The sequence below is a fragment of the Gorilla gorilla genome, chromosome 12 (genome assembly GCF_029281585.2).
Source record: "Gorilla gorilla gorilla isolate KB3781 chromosome 12, NHGRI_mGorGor1-v2.1_pri, whole genome shotgun sequence".
Lineage (NCBI taxonomy): Eukaryota > Metazoa > Chordata > Mammalia > Primates > Hominidae > Gorilla > Gorilla gorilla.
Genome location: NC_073236.2, coordinates 137953246 through 137971224, shown reverse-complemented (window position 1 = coordinate 137971224; position 17979 = coordinate 137953246). Strand labels below are relative to the sequence as shown.

The window sequence follows — 17979 nt, the reverse complement described above, 5'->3', positions numbered from 1 at the left end:
ATCTGCACGAACCATTCCACAGGAATGTCTTTCCCGTGTGTTTATGTGACGGTCGGTGGATGTGAACACTCTAGCACGTGTGGAAGAACCCGGAAAATGCACAGGGCTCCACACGTGTGAGGGGACGCTGCTATGTGCCCAGTGCGGTAGCTGTGAGTTCACTAGACTGTCGTCCTCACTGCGCTCTCCTGCTGGGAGTGCCCTTCTCCATGAGAGAAATGCACCGCTAATATCACACTGCCCTCCCTTCAAGGAGCAGGAAAAAAAAAAAGCATCAACAAGAGCATTCTAAATAATAAGAGAAAACCCTAAAAAAACACCTGCCTCTTGCAGAAGAGAGGAGAAAGTTCTAGAAGGGGTGGAAGAGAAAAGGAAGGAGCATTATGTTGTCAGCACAGCCGCTGTAGGGGGAGGACTGAAGGAAGCGAGTGGGTGGCCTCTCGCTGACCACTGCTGCCGGGTAGTGGTTGAGCATGAGAGAGGCCCTCCCCTGTGGGTTCGAAGCACAGACCCTTTGTTCCCGGGTGATGGGCGTGGGACCAGCTGATGCCGAAATCCCCGTCCCAGACAACACTGCCTGGGCTTGGTGCTCCTTTATCAAGGGGAGTCCCAGGAGGAGGCCAGCGTGCAGTGGGATTCTCAGGGCCGCTGCAGGTGACAAGGAGGTGGGCAGTGGCTCTGCCTAGGACTGCCCCAGGGGACAGAGGCAAGTGAAGAGCTACAAGAGAGAGGAAGGAAGCTGCCCTCTGTTTCTTAGAATCCAAGATGGGGTCAATCCAGCCATCAGAAAGGAAGAAGTGACTGATATGGAAGAGGAGAGGGGGAAATCTGAAGGAATGGTTTACAAGAAAAAGCTGAGGCATCTTCCGAGGATGGAAAGTGGAAGAGGGAAGGGCCGGAGAGGCTGAGGTGGAGGAAGCGGTGTGCAGGCTGATTGTTTTGACCACATAAGGAAGTGGTTTGTGGACAATGTGGTCTGGAAGAGGCTAGGAAACTGGGCTAGGAGATGTGAGTGCTGCTGTTTATTTAGTTCTTTTCTCACATGCAGAGAGCACACAACCTAACCGTCTACAGTGGGGGCCGCCCTGCCTCAGTGTGGGCTGTACAGAACCGAGTGTAGACAGGCCACCTTTACCTACTGAGTGAGGGCCGTCTTGCCTCAGTGTGGGCTGTACAGAACTGAGTGTAGATGGGCCACCTTTACCTAGTGAGTGAGAGCCGTCTTGCCTCAGTGTGGGCTGCACAGAACCGAGTATAGACAGGCCGCCTTTACCTAGTGAGCGAGGGCTGCCCTGCCTCAGTGTGGGCTGCACAGAACCGAGTGTAGACGGGCCGCCTTTACCTAGTGAGTGAGGGCCGCCCTGCCTCAGTGTGGGCTGCACAGAACCGAGTGTAGACGGGCCGCCTTTACCTAGTGAGGGCCGCCCTGCCTCAGAGTGGGCTGCACAGAACCGAGTGTAGATGGGCCGCCTTTACCTAGTGAGTGAGGGCCGCCCTGCCTCAGTGTTGGCTGCACAGAACCGAGTGTAGACGGGCCGCCTTTACCTAGTGAGTGAGGGCCGTCCTGCCTCAGTGTGGGCTGCACAGAACCGAGTGTAGACGGGCCGCCTTTACCTAGTGAGTGAGGGCCGTCCTGCCTCAGTGTGGGCTGCACAGAACCGAGTGTAGACGGGCCGCCTTTACCTAGTGAGTGAGGGCCGTCCTGCCTCAGTGTGGACTGTACAGAACCGAGTGTAGACGGGCCGCCTTTACCTTACAGGAAGTCTTCTCTCCTAGGAACGGAGGCAGCGTGACTCCTGGCAGGACGCAGGCCCAGAGTCAGGGGCTCGCTCTAAGCTCTACTCCTGGTCCTCTCCAGCTTGTGACTGTGGCAAAGTCACTTAATCTCTCTGTGCCTTGATTTCTCCATCTGTAAAATATAAAAAGCAATGTACAGCACCTCATGAATTCATCACCACCTTAGGGAGAGACATACACAGGGCGTCCTCTTTGCAACCGTCAACATGCACACAGCAGCTTCCTCCAGGAACCAAATGTTCTCTTTCATGTCCATGAGCAACGCATTCCCCTTTAGAGTTTATTCTCCTAGGCTTGACGCCTGCTGTTCGGACTCTGACCCTTGCCCAGGCTCCTGTTGGGAGCAAGCCCCAGCTGGGACAGCTTGTTCTCTGCCAGCTACGTCAGCTCTGTGCTCTGCCTGATATGGTTCCATGAGCTCCCAGTTCCTGTGGACCAGAAGCCCTGCACACAGCCTTATCCTCCCTCCTTCCCAGACTGGGGGTAGACTCAGCCCGTGTGGCAGCATCACGGAGGAGCTCCACACCAGGATTCGCGCTGTCACCCTTATTTATTCTGTGATGTCTCCAGGGACTTCTGGGGTGAGAGGACCAGCCTAGTCTCCTTAAAATTCATAGAACTAAAAACCTTACAAAACACTTTCTTACCCATTGTGTCATTTGGCCATCAACTGAACTTTATGTGAATTTTATGAATAAAGATACTGATACTCAGAGAGGGTGAAAAATGTGCTCAGAACTCCCCAGTTAGTCAAGAGATAATAATTGAAACTGAATTATCTGTGTTGAGATCCAGTATAGTTCTTCCCACCATGAATTAAGGCCTGTCCCTACACATGCTCAGGAAGGACCCACAACGCTGAGACACGGGTCAGGGAATTTGAGTCTAGCCACTAGGTCCTCGGGGAGCCTTGGGTGGTGGCATTGGATAATTGTCCCCTTATGATTTCCATTCCAAAGGATTCAGTGCTTCTTGCTCTCCAGGGTTGACAGGACTAAACCTCTCTGGGCTGTTTTGAACCTCAACAGGTCAAGTGAGCAGAGAGCCCGGAGCCCTGCGATGATGCAGCTTGATGCAGATAACCATCATGGAAGTGCCGCCGCACTTTCTATGCAATTCCTCATTACAGCAACAGGAAACCAGAGCGTAGAGTTAAATAAGAAATACAGGGAGTCATAATAGGGACATTTTCCCCAGAATTCGCAAATCTTTTCCTTCGACCTGGAAACTAACCCACCTTGTCCACTTCTGCTGACCATTAGGGACTGAGCCCTAAACCCTTTCCTTGTGTACTTAATTTTCCCCAGAGAACAATTTCGTCCATACACACAGTTAATAAGGGATGGAGCATGTATGTCTTGTCAAGAACATAATGGTAGATATGAACCTCAGAAGGTTAAAAATCCTGATTAGTCCCTTGAAGGAGAAAGGAATTAGACCAGATTGATCTTTTTTCTCTACTACATTGTAGTTTAAAACAAAAGAACTTCTCTTACCCCTCCTTTGGATACGATAACTCCCCTAAACATTACCATGAACTCTGAACTATCTTACAGAATCCTCTGTTATGCGAGACCCCAGAGTCCACACAATTCCTACCCGCCTTTGGATCTTAAGTGCCTGCTCCTAGTGGTTAATATGGATTCACTGGGGGGGGGGGGGGGGGGGGGGGGGGAAGAAAAGAAAAGAAAGAAAAAGAGAAAGAAAATGTTTGCATTGCCCTGTGAAGACAGATTCTAAATGATCAGACATGCTCTACATGTGACTCAACCAACAGGCAAAATCTTCAACGCGTAAACAATGTGCAATTAGACAGAATGTGTTATAACAGCACCACCACTTACTACTTCACGATTTGAGCATGTTGTTTCATAAGCATTAATTTCCTAGACTTTCAATGTCTGAATTAAATAATATATCAAAAATGTCTGGCTTATCATTAAGTGCTCAATAAATGATAGTAGGCAGTGATATTAATATCACTAGATACCAATTTATTAATATACATTTTCAGTTTCTAATTTCTAAATGTGATGATCTAGACAAGCAGCAAAGGTTACATACAGAAAATTCTGGCTCCCTACCTATGAATGTGACCAGTTAATTTGCCCACCCTTGACTGAGGGCTGAGTCTCTGGTACTCTGCTAGACACGGGTAATGCAGTATAAAACAGATGGGTAAGATATCGCTACATCAACTCAAGGCAAGGTGGAGAGAAAGAATAGAGAGAAGCTGGAATGGACACAGTTGAAATCTTAAATATGTAGAAAAATAATTTATTTTGGGTGTAAAGACAAATGGAAAATATGAAAGAACAGAAAATTTAAAAATATAAAAATGTATTTTTGAGCAAAAAAGAAATTCCATGGCCATCTTTAAATTTACCACCCCAAAGGTCAATAAATGGAAAACTCAACATAATCTATTAAAATAAAAAAAATGAAAACGAGTTAATACATTGGCAACATGCTCAGTTTTCATGCTGCGACATATGTGGGGTGTTTGTCTTTTTTAGTAAATTATTTTATAAAGCTATAGTTATTTTAAAAAGCATTTCACAATCAGCTAATATCAATGGAATATTAGTAATAATACCCAGAAACATACATATGACTAGCTCATATCTAAAAATTAAACCGTTATTAATGAATGACAAGCAAAGTATGCTACAATTCATATTCATAGTATAAATTAAAATGCGTGTGAGGTTCTTATTAAAGTTGTCATATAAAGCATGCTCATTTGTGGGATTTTATGAACAATAACCTTATGCTAGACAATGCTCCTTAAAGGGCCAGCAGAACAAAGAATAATGATGTGATGGAGAAGTTCCTTGCCTGAAATCCGTCCACGTTATTCTAATCAGAAGGTGGCTGCGCATGACTCCAGAACAAAGTACTGCACAAAACCTACAGCTCCCCTCCCTGGGCAGGAGCAGGGCAGCGAGTCAGTCCCCTGAGCCTCTGTGGCCACAACCTGGTGCACAGAGTCCTGTCCCAGGGCAGGGGTTCGAGTCCGTCCTCCGAGCTTCTGCGGCCACAACCTGGTGCACAGACTCCTGTCCCAGGGCAGGAGGGTCAAGAACCTACCAAAATCCCCCTTGTGTGGCTCCTAGTTCATTTAAAAAAAAATATTTAAAGTCAGAGGCAGAAATTTCCTCTGGGAAATCTGTTTTAGGCAAGCAAGGTCTCAGACCTAATTTGTTTGTTTGTTTCTGTTTATTTGCTTTTGAAAACCAAGCATTCACAAGTGACCATCTCCAGAGCTTGACAAGAAGGGCTGGCCTGAGTGACGGGCACCCCTCCCTGGGCTGGGCAGGTCCTGTCTCAGAGGGACCACAGGGTGGGTGTGGTGTGTAGGGGCTATGCCTGCCCCGCTCCTCTGCCCTCCCAATACAGCCGACTCCACATGACCTGAGGACGGGGGGTTGTTTATTTTGGGTTCCTTATGAATCCCATGGTTTGAGTGTCCCACACCATTCTTTTTTGGATTTCTTCTCCAGTTTGTGGACACAGAGCCCCAGGCATTTTTTTTCAGAATGGGGACCTCCACGTAAGGGTTCTGAGGCCCTGCATGTCAGAAATGTCTGTTTCACTAAGGGGATAATGATCTCACCCAAGACTGCAAAGGCCCTGAGGCTATTTTATTCTATGCTATGCATGTGTAGTGTTCAGGTTTATGAACGGTTCCACTCCATTGCCAGGCCAGTCTGCAGTCTGATCCTGGTTCCCCTGGGAAGCTCAGAAGCTCAGAAGCACGGGTTTTCTCTCTAAACAGCTCTAGGGTCTTCTCTTCCTGTTGGTTTTCTGGACTTTGATGAGTTTGATGTGTTAAGTTTGTCAACCTTTTTTCATTCTTAATGCTTGACATTCGTGCCCCCATACAACCTGAAAACTGTTCATCTCCGAGAACTTTCTTCTTTCTTTATTAATTTCCCCCTCTTTATTTCCTTTATTACTATTAGTTTTTTTTGAATTTCTACTACTAAATGGATTTGGATTGTCTAAATTTATCTTCCATTGATTTCAGCTTTTTTTTTTTGCTTTTTTTTTTTTTATCTCTTTGTCTTTCTCCATGTTCTGGAAGGTTTTCTAAAATTTACCTTTGACTTCGTCAATTGCACTTTAAATTTTCAGTACTCCAATTTTAATTTTCAAAATTAGGTTTTGTCACAGTCACACATTTGCATTTATTTTGGTCAATTTTTGTCTTTACAAAAGGATAGAGATCATGTCGCACCACTGTGTGATTAATATTTCACACAAGGTACATTATATGTAAACATTTGATCAATAATAGAGTGAAGACATAAAGGAAGAAAGAAGTGAGTGAGAGCGTCTCTGCACAGGGCTGCTGCCACATTGTCCCTGTTCCTCACAACTGTATAAAGTGGGTGTTACTAGCCTAATTCTGCAGATGTTGGACAGAAGCTGGAAAGGGTACACAATTTGGCCATTTTTGCACAGTTGATGAGTAAGTTGGGAAAGGAAGCACAGGGTGTCCTGAAGTAATTCAGGCAAAAGTAAAATACGGAACAACGTCAGGACCTCCTGGGTTCCCTCTGTTGGGCATGACCTCTTAGCACCTCAGGGTTCAGCTGAAGAAAAGGCCTCATTCCAATCTGGTATCCCAGGGATTCTTGGTTTACTTTTTCATTCCTCGAATGGGTCTTGTTACCTCCAGATCCTCTTGCTCAGAGGTGGGGGGGTCACCTTCCTTCTACATGGAAATAGGATCGTGGCTGTCAGGTTTTAACCCTGTTCCACGGTGAGAAATAGATTTTACATCTTGATCCCGTGTGCACATCCTATGCATATTATAGAGAGATTTGAAACCGTGATAAAATCAAACATTTCACAGAAGAACACATTCTTAATATGTATGACATCCTCAAATGCTTTCCATTTTACTTCTTTTTATTGACATTAGTACTGCCTCTTCAGATTGGTATCACAATTCACAAACGAATTGTGGCCACAGTTGGAGAAACACCGGTGTAATTTAGCTGGGGTATATTTTCTCCATGGTCTCTCGACCATGAGACTTGGTGTGTGATTGTGCGGTTGGCTCTCTGCTGCTGCCGAACAGCAGCCTGCCTTGACCTCTTCTAGCCCAATACCTCATCACCACTTATGGTAATAAGATACTGAAAACATTATCTATGATACCAGTTGTAAAGTATAGTTGGGTATCTCTCAGTTTCATGTAGAATTCAATTTCAAAACTGCTTTCCATGTATGCCACATGCTTCAGTTGGTCTGTCATTGGATGCCACTGGTAAGTGTCAGGCCACTGTTGTGCTCCAGGTTGCCTAAGAGACAATGAGGATGGAATGTATGAAGTGACTCCTGAAGGCCTTCAGTGGACCAAGCATTATACTAACTGCTAAAGGGTGTAATCATTTGTCCCTACTCAGAGGGTAGGGTCAATGTTTTTCAGGGTAAATATTCAACATGATACTTTAGCCTCGTGATATGTGTCCCCACCCAAATCTCACCTTGAATTGTAATCTTGAATTGTAATCCCCATAGTCCCCACATGTCAAGGGTGAGACCAAGTGGAGGTAACTGGATCATGGGGGCGGGGCAGTTTCCCCCATGCTGTTCTCATGATAGAGAGTGAGTTTCAAGAGATCTGATGGTTTTATGAGCGTCTGGCATTTCCCTTGCTTGCACTTCTCCTTCCTGCCACCTTGTGAAGAAGGTGCCTTGCTTCTTCTTTACCTTCTGCCAGGATTGTAAGTTTCCTGAGGCCTCCCCAGCTATGTTAAAGCGTGAGTTGATTAAACCTCTTTTCTTTATAAATTAGTCTCCAGTGTGTCCTTATAGCAGCATGAGAATGGACTAATATACCTTGGGAATTACTGAGAACCAATCTATGCCTCCATGTCAACCCCAGGGTAAGCTTACAACTGCTCCAAAATATGCACCTGTTCTTCTTGAGTCCCGTTCCCATTTCCCACTTAGACTTGCTCGATTCCCATGGCCTGCTCTGCATGGGGGGCATCTGTGCTTCTGGTGTGTGTCTCTCAACACAGCCTCACACTTCCTGCCAAAGGCCTTTTGGGCTTTTCCATGTGACGTTTCCCATAAATTATTGAAAAAGTCAGCAGGTAGGAGGGTCACTTATTAAACACCCCTCAGCCTTCTTCTCCAAGTTCCCTGTGACAGTGAATAGTAACAACCCAGGCCCCCAGTCCAGGTTTGCCCACTGTCACCCTGGCCCATGGTCCTGGCCTCTGGGTAGCTCCTGTCAGCCTCCCAGTGCCTCTCAACAGAGCTCTTCTCTCCCTCCTGCTGCGTGGCTTGATTCCCACTGATGGACCATGGCCTGTGGGCCTGCTGCTTCTTCCTCCGGCAGCCACAGGGGCTTCTCTCCTGGGGTGGGTGCCTTGGCACCTCCTGCCCCTTCTCTATGTCTTTGTGAGATGTCCCCTTCCTGCACCTGAGTCTTCAGTGCCACCCCATCACCTTTGAGGTAAGACAGCACCCTGGTGTGGGGCCCATGGGTGTTTAGGGCTGCCGAGCCTCCTCCATGTCTGCACACCTCCCTGTGTGGACCCCCACTTTCCCTAAGTCTCCCCTCAGCCTCTGGGAGCAGCACCTGTTCTCATGGCCCCAGGCCCGGCTGCTTCAGGCACCCTCACTCCACTCCCTCAGTGCACCATGCTTCCTTTTCCATCATGAAGCCTAATACATTGTTTCATGCCTTTCGTGCATGCCTTCTTTCCTGCATGAGTTCTTTCCTGCATGCGTTCTTTCCTGCAGGCGTTCTTTCCTGCATACGTTCTTTCCTGCGTGCCTTCCTTCCTGCGTGCCTTCTTTCCTGCATACGTTCTTTCCTGCGTGCCTTCTTTCCTGCGTGCCTTCTTTCCTGCAGGCGTTCTTTCCTGAATGAGTTCTTTCCTGCAGGCGTTCTTTCCTGCAGGCGTTCTTTCCTGCATGTGTTCTTTCCTGCAGGCGTTCTTTCCTGCAGGCGTTCTTTCCTGCAGGCGTTCTTTCCTGCATGCGTTCTTTCCTGCATGCGTTCTTTCCTGCATGCGTTCTTTCCTGCGTGCCTTCTTTCCTGCGTGCCTTCTTTCCTGCAGGCGTTCTTTCCTGAATACATTCTTTCCTGCATGCGTTCTTTCCTGCAGGCGTTCTTTCCTGCCTGCTTTCTTTCCTGTGTGTGTTCTTTCCTCATGCGTTCTTTCCTGAATGCGTTCTTTCCTGCAGGCGTTCTTTCCTGCATGCGTTCTTTCCTGCATGTGTTCTTTCCTGCATGCGTTCTTTCCTGCATGTGTTCTTTCCTGCATGTGTTCTTTCCTGCATGCATTCTTTCCTGCAAGCCTTCTTTCCTGCATGCCTTCTTTCCTGTATGAGTTCTTTCCTCCATGCGTTGTTTCCTGCACGTGTTCTTTCACTCATGGCTTCTTTCTTTTGCACCCTTTCTTACTTCAGACACAAAGCACATCATTATGTGGTACTCTAACAGTCTGCTTATAGCCTAGTTTCTCCATTTCATTAAAAAAAATGTTATCATGTATGTCTGATGTTTACAACATGTTGATATGGGATACACATACATCGTAGAATGCTTACTATACTGAAACAAATTAACTTGTTTATCATCTCAGTTACTTTTTTTGTGACAAGAGCAGCTAAAATCTACTTAGTTAGCAAAGCCTCCAACACAGTATAATTTTATTAACTTTAGTTTTCATATTGGGCATTAGATCTCTAGACTTGATCATCCCACATATCTGCTATTTTGTATCATTTGACTTATATCTCCCCATCACCCCCGACCCATAACCACCGTTTCACTCTCACCTACGTGTATTTGAGCTTTTATTTTTAATTTTTACTTTTTTGAGACAGGGTCTCACTCTGTCACCCAGGCTGGAGTGCAGTGGCATGATCTCGGCTCACTGCAACCTCTGCCTCCTGGGTTCAAGTGATCCTCCCACCTCAGCCTCCAGAGTAGCTGAGACTACAAATGCACACCACCATGCCCGGCTAATTTTTGTATTTTTAGTAGAGATGGGGTTTCACCATGTTGGCCAGACTGGTCTCCAAGTCCTGAGCTCAAATGATCCACCCCCTTCAGCCTCCCAAAGTGCTGGGATTACAGGCCTGAGCCACCGCACCCAGGCTGAGCTCTTCAGGAAAAAAAAAAAAAGTTCCACATTTAAGTGAGATAATACAATATTTTTCTTTCTGCATCTGACTTATATTACTTAGTATAATATTTTCTGGGTATATCTATATTGTGGCAAATAGCAGGATTACATTCTTCTTAAGGCTGAATAATATTTCATTGAAGATATATATATATCCCCCACATTTTTGCTATCCATTTGTCCATTAGGTTGCTTCTGTATCTTGGCTATTGTCAATCATGCTGCAATGAACATGGGAGTTGCAGGCATCCTTACGAGGCATTGATTTTGTCTCCTTTGGAATTTCCTCAGGAGGATTGGTGGGTCACATGGTAGTTCTATTTTTAATGTACTGTTTTTCATAATGGCTGTACCAAGCCACATTCCCATCTACAGTGTGCAAGGCTTCCCTTTTGTCCACAACCTCACCAACACTTGCTATCTCTTGATTTTTGGATAATAGCTGTAAACCAAAAAGTATCTGAGATGGGTATCAATCAATTTAGAAGGTTATTTTGCCAAGGTTAAGGAAAAAAACAAAACAGAATTACAGGAACAGTCTTTGCCTTTCTCCAAAGATGAATTTGAGAGCTTCAATATTTAACAGGGAAAACTGGCACTTTACATAAGATAAGGTGAATGAGGAGTTGCTACCTGTGGAGATATCTAACCTTTTATCTGTAGCTATCTGCTTCAGAACAAAAGGAAAGGCAACTTCTTGCATGACTCAGATTTCAGTTTATTTTTTTTTTCTTTTGGCCTAGGGAATTGGGGTCCCAACTTGTTTTTTTCCATTCACACAGCTGTCCTTCCATGTGTGAGGTGGTAACTTATGATGAAACCACTTTCGATAAATGGTAACAGTGAGAAAATTCTGGGAGTGGAAGATCTGATCCAGCCAATGCCATTTTGCCTTTACCCTCAAGCTGCCAAACTAGCTTTGGGAGACATTTAGTTGATAGTTTAAATGATAATTAATAGGCCTTCCCCCAAACCCAACTGCCTTTGTAAAGCTAATGAGAGACCACCCGGTGAGGGGGAGGAGAAGAGCCTGAATTCTGCTAAGGTGTGGACATTCATGATGGTCAGCCATTATTCCGGAGGTCCTGCAGAGAGCATCACTATAGTAGAACTTAAGATTGGCTTTTTGAGGCATCTTCTCAGGTTTTTTGCATGCCTGACACCCATGGCTCCATGTGGACCCCCCAATAGATGACTCCGTCACTCCTGTGGCCCCACCCAGAAACCACTCAGTGCACAGGGGGACTTTTCCCACACCCTGTGATTGTATCCTAGTCAGTTGGCAGTAAGCAGCCACTGCCTAGGCACCCCACACTTTCCTCAAACTGTCCTTGAAAATCCCTTAACCTACAAGCCTTCCATGAGGTTGATTTGAGTAATAACTCCATCTGCCACAGGTGTGGCCAGCCTCGCATTAATTAAACTCTTGGTTTACTGCAATGCCCTGGTCTTCATTTGTGCAGTGGGCAGGAAGAACAGGCCAGGAGGTTACAATGATGGCTTTATTTTGCGTTTCCCATTTGAGGAGTGATGCTGAACACCTTCTTATTTGCCTGTTGGACATTTTTATTTGTTGTTTTGAAAAATGTCTGTTTACGGCCTTCGCTCATTTGAGGATTATTTGCCTTATTTTTACTGTGATTTGTAAGAGTTATTTATACATTTTGGATATTAACCCCTTATCAGATGTGATTTGCAAACATTTTTTTTTCCACTCTATAGGCTGCTTTTTCATTGTGATATTGTTTCTTTGGCTGTGCAGAAGCTTTATGGTTTTGTGTAGTCCATTTATTTATTTTTGTTTTGTCATTTAAGCTTTTGGGTAACATTTTAAAAAGTGTTGCTGTGACCAAGGTCAAGGAGATTTTTCCCAACATTTTCTTCTTGGAGTTTTATGGTTTCAGGTTTTACATTTAGGGCTTGCATCCATTTTGAGTTAAATTTTTTTTTTTAATGTATAAGACAAGGATCCAATTTTATTATCTTCCATGTGAAAATTCAGTTTTCCCAGCACGGTTTATTGAAGGGACTGTCCTTTCCCCATTGTGTCCTCTTGGTGACCTTCTCAAAAATTAGTTGCGCATATTTGTTTCAATTTATTTGGGGGCTCTTTGTTCTGTTCCACGGGTCTATGGTTCTGTTTTTATGCCAGTATCATACTGCTTTAATATCTATAGCTTTGTAATATAATTTTAAATCAAGAAGTATGATTCCTCCAACTTTGTTTTTGCTTCTCAGTGGTTTCTTTTTCTTTTTTTCCTGGCTTCTTGGAGTTTTTTGTGGTTCTACAAACATTTTAGGATATTTTCCCAATTTCTGTGAAAATTGCTATTGTTGCTATTGAAGATTTTAATAGGGATTGTGTTAAATCTGTATATTACTTTGGGTAGTATGGACATTTTAACAATACTAATTCTTCCTAATGAACATGAAATATCTTTTCATTTATTTGTGCCTTTTTCCATTTCTTTCCTTAATGTTTTATAGTTTTTGGTGTACATATCATTTACCTCCTTTGTTAAATTTGTTCCAAAATATCTTTTTTGATGATATCATAAATGGGATTGTTTTACTGATTTATTTTCCAGCTAGGTTATTATTTTTCTATACAAATGCTACTGATTTTTGTATGCTGATTTTGTATTCTGCAACTCTGCCGAATTCATTCATAATTCTAACAGTGTTTTTGTGTGTAATCTTTGGGGTTTTCTACATATTGGATCATGTCATCTGCAAATAGAGAAATGTTACTTCTTCCTTCTGAAATGGATCCCTTTTGTTTATTTTATTTCATTTCTTGTCTGACTGCTCTTGTTAGTACTTCTAATCCCATGCTGAATAGAAGTGGCGAGAGAGGGCATCTCTGCTTTCTACTGGATCTTAGTGGCAAAGTTTCAGTTGCTCCCTGTTAATTACATTAGCTGCAGGTTTTACATAATAGCCTTCATAATGCTGAGAAACTTTTCTTCTATACCTAAACTGTTAAGAGTTTTTTTTTGTTGTTTTGTTTTTTGTTTGTTTGTTTTTTTTTTATCATGAAAGGGTGTTGAACTTTGTGAAAAGCTTTTTCTGTGTCAGTTGAGATGATCACGGGGTTTTAAAATCTTTCATTCTGTTAATGGGATGCATCACATTGATTGATTTGCATATTTGAAACCAGCCTCCCATTGCATTTTAAAGATTATTCTAAAGCTGTGCAAAGGCTCTGCCTTTACATTTTGGGCATCTATGGGGTAAATGGAGAGTACACCAAGGCAGTGCCCATCTGGCAGAACTTCAGAGTAGATTCTCCTGTTTCTCCTCCTGCTTAGCTGCTTTTCTGTGTAGAGAGTGAGGAAGGTGAGACGTACAGGCAGCAGGGGATTAAGAAACAACTTGTCCCTAAATGACCCTTCAGGTCTGGGGGAAAACATTTGGAAGAATGGGAAGCCAAATATTTTCCCCCTAGACCTAGATGTTTGAAGCTGCAAGTCTGGAGGCTGACTGTATGTTGTTAGGTTCTGCTTGGCTATGAACAAGCTGTGAAATGCAGGGACCGTTAGGTGTTGTCTGGGTGTAGACAGGGCCTGCTGCCAGTGACAGCAGTGTGCTAGGAAGAAAGGCACATGGGAGGTGCCATTCTGCTGCTGTCTGTCCATCATACCCACAGATTCATTATATTGGATCAAGTCTCGGTATCTTCTGGATACACTCCCCATGGCTGCTACTACCCAGTGATCGATCCGACGCCCTTCTAGGGATGTTCTGTCATTAAAAGACCAGGGATTACATCCATGATCTTCTATGCAATGGCTTTGTGAACTTTAAGATTCAGAAGCCACACCCTCAGCTAACATCATACAGAACAAAGTAGGAGGGCAAACACTTCCCGACTTCAAAACTCACTACAAAGCAACAGCAATCAAGACAGAGTGGTGCCACATATGGACAGACATGCAGCTCAGTGGAACAGAACCCATACCAAGAAGTAACTCACGTGTCTACTGTCAACAGACTCTTCACAGGGGTGCCGGGGCTAGTCAAAGGGGAGAGAATCATCTTTTTAACCAACCGGATATCCCCATGCAAACAGGGGTACTCATTTCTGAGTACTTCAGCCCAGTGAGATGGAGTTGGTGGCAGCCTGCCTCCAGCATGTCCCTATCTCACACTGTGTACAATAATAAACTCAAAATGGATCCAAGACCCAAACTTGGATCCATATAAGAACTAAAAGTAGGCTGGGCATGGTGGCTCATGCCTGTCATCCCAGCAGTTTGGGATGCCAAGGCGGGTGGATCACTTGAGGTCAGGAGTTTAAGACCAGCCTGGCCAACACGGCAAAACCCTGTCTCTAGTAAAAATACAAAAAAATTAGCCAGGCATGGTGGCATGTGCCTGTAATCCGAACTACCAGGTTAGGCTGAGGCAGGAGAATCACTTGAACCCGGGAGGCAGTGAGTTGCAGTGAGTTGCAGTGAGCTGAGATTGTGCCACTGCACTCCAGCCTGAGTGACAGAGCAAGACTCCATCTCAGAAAAAGAAAAAAAAGAAAAAAAAATTGTAACTATACAACTCTCAGATTTGGCAACATATTCTTAAATATGACAACAAAAGCGTGAGCAATTAAAAAGTAGATAAATTGAACGCTATCAAAATTTTAAAAAACAGACTTTTGTGTTGCAAATACACCACCACAAAAGTGAAAAAAACAATCTACAGAAGGGGAGAAGGTATTTAAAAATCATATATTGATAAGGGATTTCTATCCAGAATATATAAATAATTATTATAAATCAATAATAGAATGACAACCCAGTTAACAACTGGCAAAGGATCTGAACAGATATTTCTCCAAAGAAAATATGCAAAAAACCCTAAACACACAAAAAGACTGTCAATATCATTAGTCATCAGAGATGTATAAATCAAAACTACAGTGAGACCATGCTATGCCCACTGGGATGTCCAGAAGCAAACATGAGATGCTGACAAGTGCTGGTCACTTGTCACTTGCTGTATGCAGACAGCCGTCATTGCACTTGAGGATGGCCCCAGGTGCTAGAGCACCAAGGGAATCAGAACATGCCTACGTTGCTGGTGAGAATGTCAATGGTGCAGTCACTTTAGAAAACAGTGAGGCAGCTCCTGAACGGATTCACCAGAGTCGAGTCACTATGTGACCCAGAAATTCCATTCCTAAAGAAGCATTAAGAACATGTTCACACATTCATATAAAGACTGTATATGTTTACTGTAACTTTATTTGTGACAGCCAAAATGGAATCTCCTTAAATTTCCATCTACTGATGAATGGACAAACAGAATGGGGCTTATTTATATAATAAAATTCACTAATGTGGGATATATACGAATTCATAGATAATGAAATATATATCTGCCATAAAAAGTTATGAAGCACTGCTAGATGCTACGACATAAATGAAGGTTTAACACATTATGCTAAGTGAGAGAAGTCAGTCTCAAACGGCCACATCTAATGATTCCATTTACATAAAAAGTGCAGAATGGAGAAAGTTGCAGAGGCAGAAGTTAGATTAGTGGCCACTTGGGGCCAGAGTTGGCAAACGTGGGAGTGATGGGGTTTCTTTCTGAGGTGATGAAAATGTTCTAAAGTTGACTGGGTGATACTTGTTTGTATCTGTGACTACCATAGGCCCGCTTACTTGTGGTTTTCCTTTTCATGGTTTCAGATACCCAAGGTCAACAATGGTCCAAAAATATTCAACGGAAAATTCCAGAAATAAACCATGATGAATTTTCCATTGTGTGCTCGTGATGAAATCTCCCGCCCTCCAGTTCCATCTGGCTGGGACATGAATCATTCCTTTGTCCAGTGCGTCCGTCCACACCGCACACCCTACCCACCTGTCAGTCACTTGGAAGCCATCTCAGTCACGAGAGCCACTGCCGTGGTACCGCAGTGTTGTATGCAGGGCGCCTCATTGCACTTCAGGATGGCCCCAGGTGATAGAGCACCGAGGCCGGCTCGTTGTTTATCATCGCTCCATGTCATTAGTTATTATTGTTAACCTCTTCCTGGGCCAGAGTTGTAAATTAAACTTTGCCGCAAATATGTGTGTATGTGAAAAAACATAGTATATGGAGTTCTGGAACTATCCATGGTTTCAGGCACCCACGGGGGGTCTTGGAATGTATCCCACAGATACAGGAGAAGACGCGATTCTAGAACCCACTGAAGTGTACACTTCCAATGGGTGCATTTTATGGCATGTGAATTATATCTCAAACTTGTTGATATATTCATGCGATGTCTCAAGGAACACTCAGGAAACACAAATGAAGCAACGGAAGCCTCCTGAGCTACTCACTCCTGCCTCAGCTTCCCACGGGCCCAGTGGTCACTTCTTCCCTGGACTCAGGGGCCAGGCTTCCCTCAAATGACGCATGGGAACCCCCTTTGTGCCCTTCAGCTCCAGGCCAAGATCCTCACCCATCAGCAATGGTGTCTGTGGGGCCTCTGACACCTGCCCATCCAGCCACTGGGCTCTGCCTCTTCACAGCCTCACCTCGTGAGCCAGGACCTGAGGCCTAGAACCTGAAACATTAACCCAAACTCATTGCCTGTGTGGCCCACTGGAGCCTGGAACCAGAGGCTCATGGTCACCGTGAGGGCACAAGGGCTCAGATACATGTTGCCATGCTCAGAATTCCACTTCTGGCTATAACCTCGGCTGTTGATCAGGGAGTGTCTGCAGAGCCAGGCTTCAGATCATGTGCTGCTCTGCAGATCGGGGACATGCTGGAGGCAGGCTGCCACCAACTCCATCTCGCTGGGCTGAAGTACTCAGAAATGAGGGGCAATTCTCACCAGAAAGGGGAGAGCCCTGCTGGCCCAGGTGGGCTCCAAGAAAGGGGACTGAATTCTGCTAACACAAAGCACCCCTGTGGGTTCTGCAGTGCCATTCATGCATTCACATGCTGCTGCACGGAGGCCTGCGTCCGCACCCGGGCAGTTTGGTTTAAGGTCACAGGTGGAGTCCTTCCCACATAAACTTTTTAAGGCACAGGGATGGTGAAGAAGTATTTGCTCCATGCATCACAGGATTTGATCTTGCTGGAACTCCATTCATATGACCAGAAATGTGGATGCCCATGCCTTTTCCTATGCAGCCAATTTGCCTAGTAAATAACAACTAACTGCTAAGGAAGAACCAGATCAAGAGTAGATTGCCTCCTTGCACCTTTTAAATGAAATAAAACTTTGAGAGCAAGTAAAGTGCATCTCATTATTATTTCATTTTTTTTCCTGGAGTGGGATATGCAGGAATCCTGTTTTTTTTTTTTTTTTCCTGAGCAGTCAGAGAGAGTTCCACTGCCTCTATCTAGTGGCAGATTGGGGATTTAATGCCTTAATAACCAGCCCTTGTCCTTGTGAACCGCCTTTTGTGGGCGGTCTCCAAGTTCCTTCCAAACAGTGACTTAATTAATGCTCACAGCAGCCCTGTGCTCCAGCAAACGTGATAATCCGCCCTTCATTGCTGACAGCCCCGGGAAGGCCGGTCATCCTGGGAGAGAACTGTGCAGGGCAGAGCTCAGCAGCAGCAGACCAGAGTCAAAGGGGTGGGTGGAAGGTCGTGTCTGCATGGAAGGTGAGGAGGTGTTTATCCTCTTTCCTCTGCAGCAGGGAGCACAGGCGTCTGCTTGCTGGCAGCTTCTCAGGAGCTCCGGCATCTGTGTCTGGGCATCCCGGATGGGCACCCTGCCTGACTCTGATTCATAATCTGAGTGCTCAGCCCAGAGCTCACAGAAGCAAAGAAATGAATGCAGATAAGATGTATTTAGGCCAAGAACGGCCAGCAAGGCAGGCAATGAGTGCCAATGCTGGGGCGAGCAAGAGGACTAGATCCCAGGAGCTGAAGTGGAGCAGGCAGGTTTCCGGGGAAGAAGATTCACTGGAGTTCCCCTTAAGAGGGGTGCTATCAGCCCTATGAGAAGCAGAAGCTACAGAGTGTGCCAGAAAGAAAGGCTTTGGTGAGTCAGGATACAAGGCTTTTGA

The 17979-nt window shown here is 44.9% G+C and overlaps 1 protein-coding gene across 19 annotated transcripts in view; it reads right to left on the bottom strand.

Annotated features, from left to right (window-relative positions):
• MYT1L (myelin transcription factor 1 like) overlaps positions 1 to 17979 on the bottom strand; it is a 539395-nt gene that overhangs the window by 209500 nt on the left and 311916 nt on the right. For all 19 annotated transcript variants that reach the window (XM_031006771.3, XM_055378700.2, XM_055378703.2 and 16 more), the window contains exon 5: positions 1753 to 1909. The gene's annotated coding sequence lies outside the window, so the exon portion shown is untranslated. The remainder of the gene's footprint in view (positions 1 to 1752; positions 1910 to 17979) is intronic.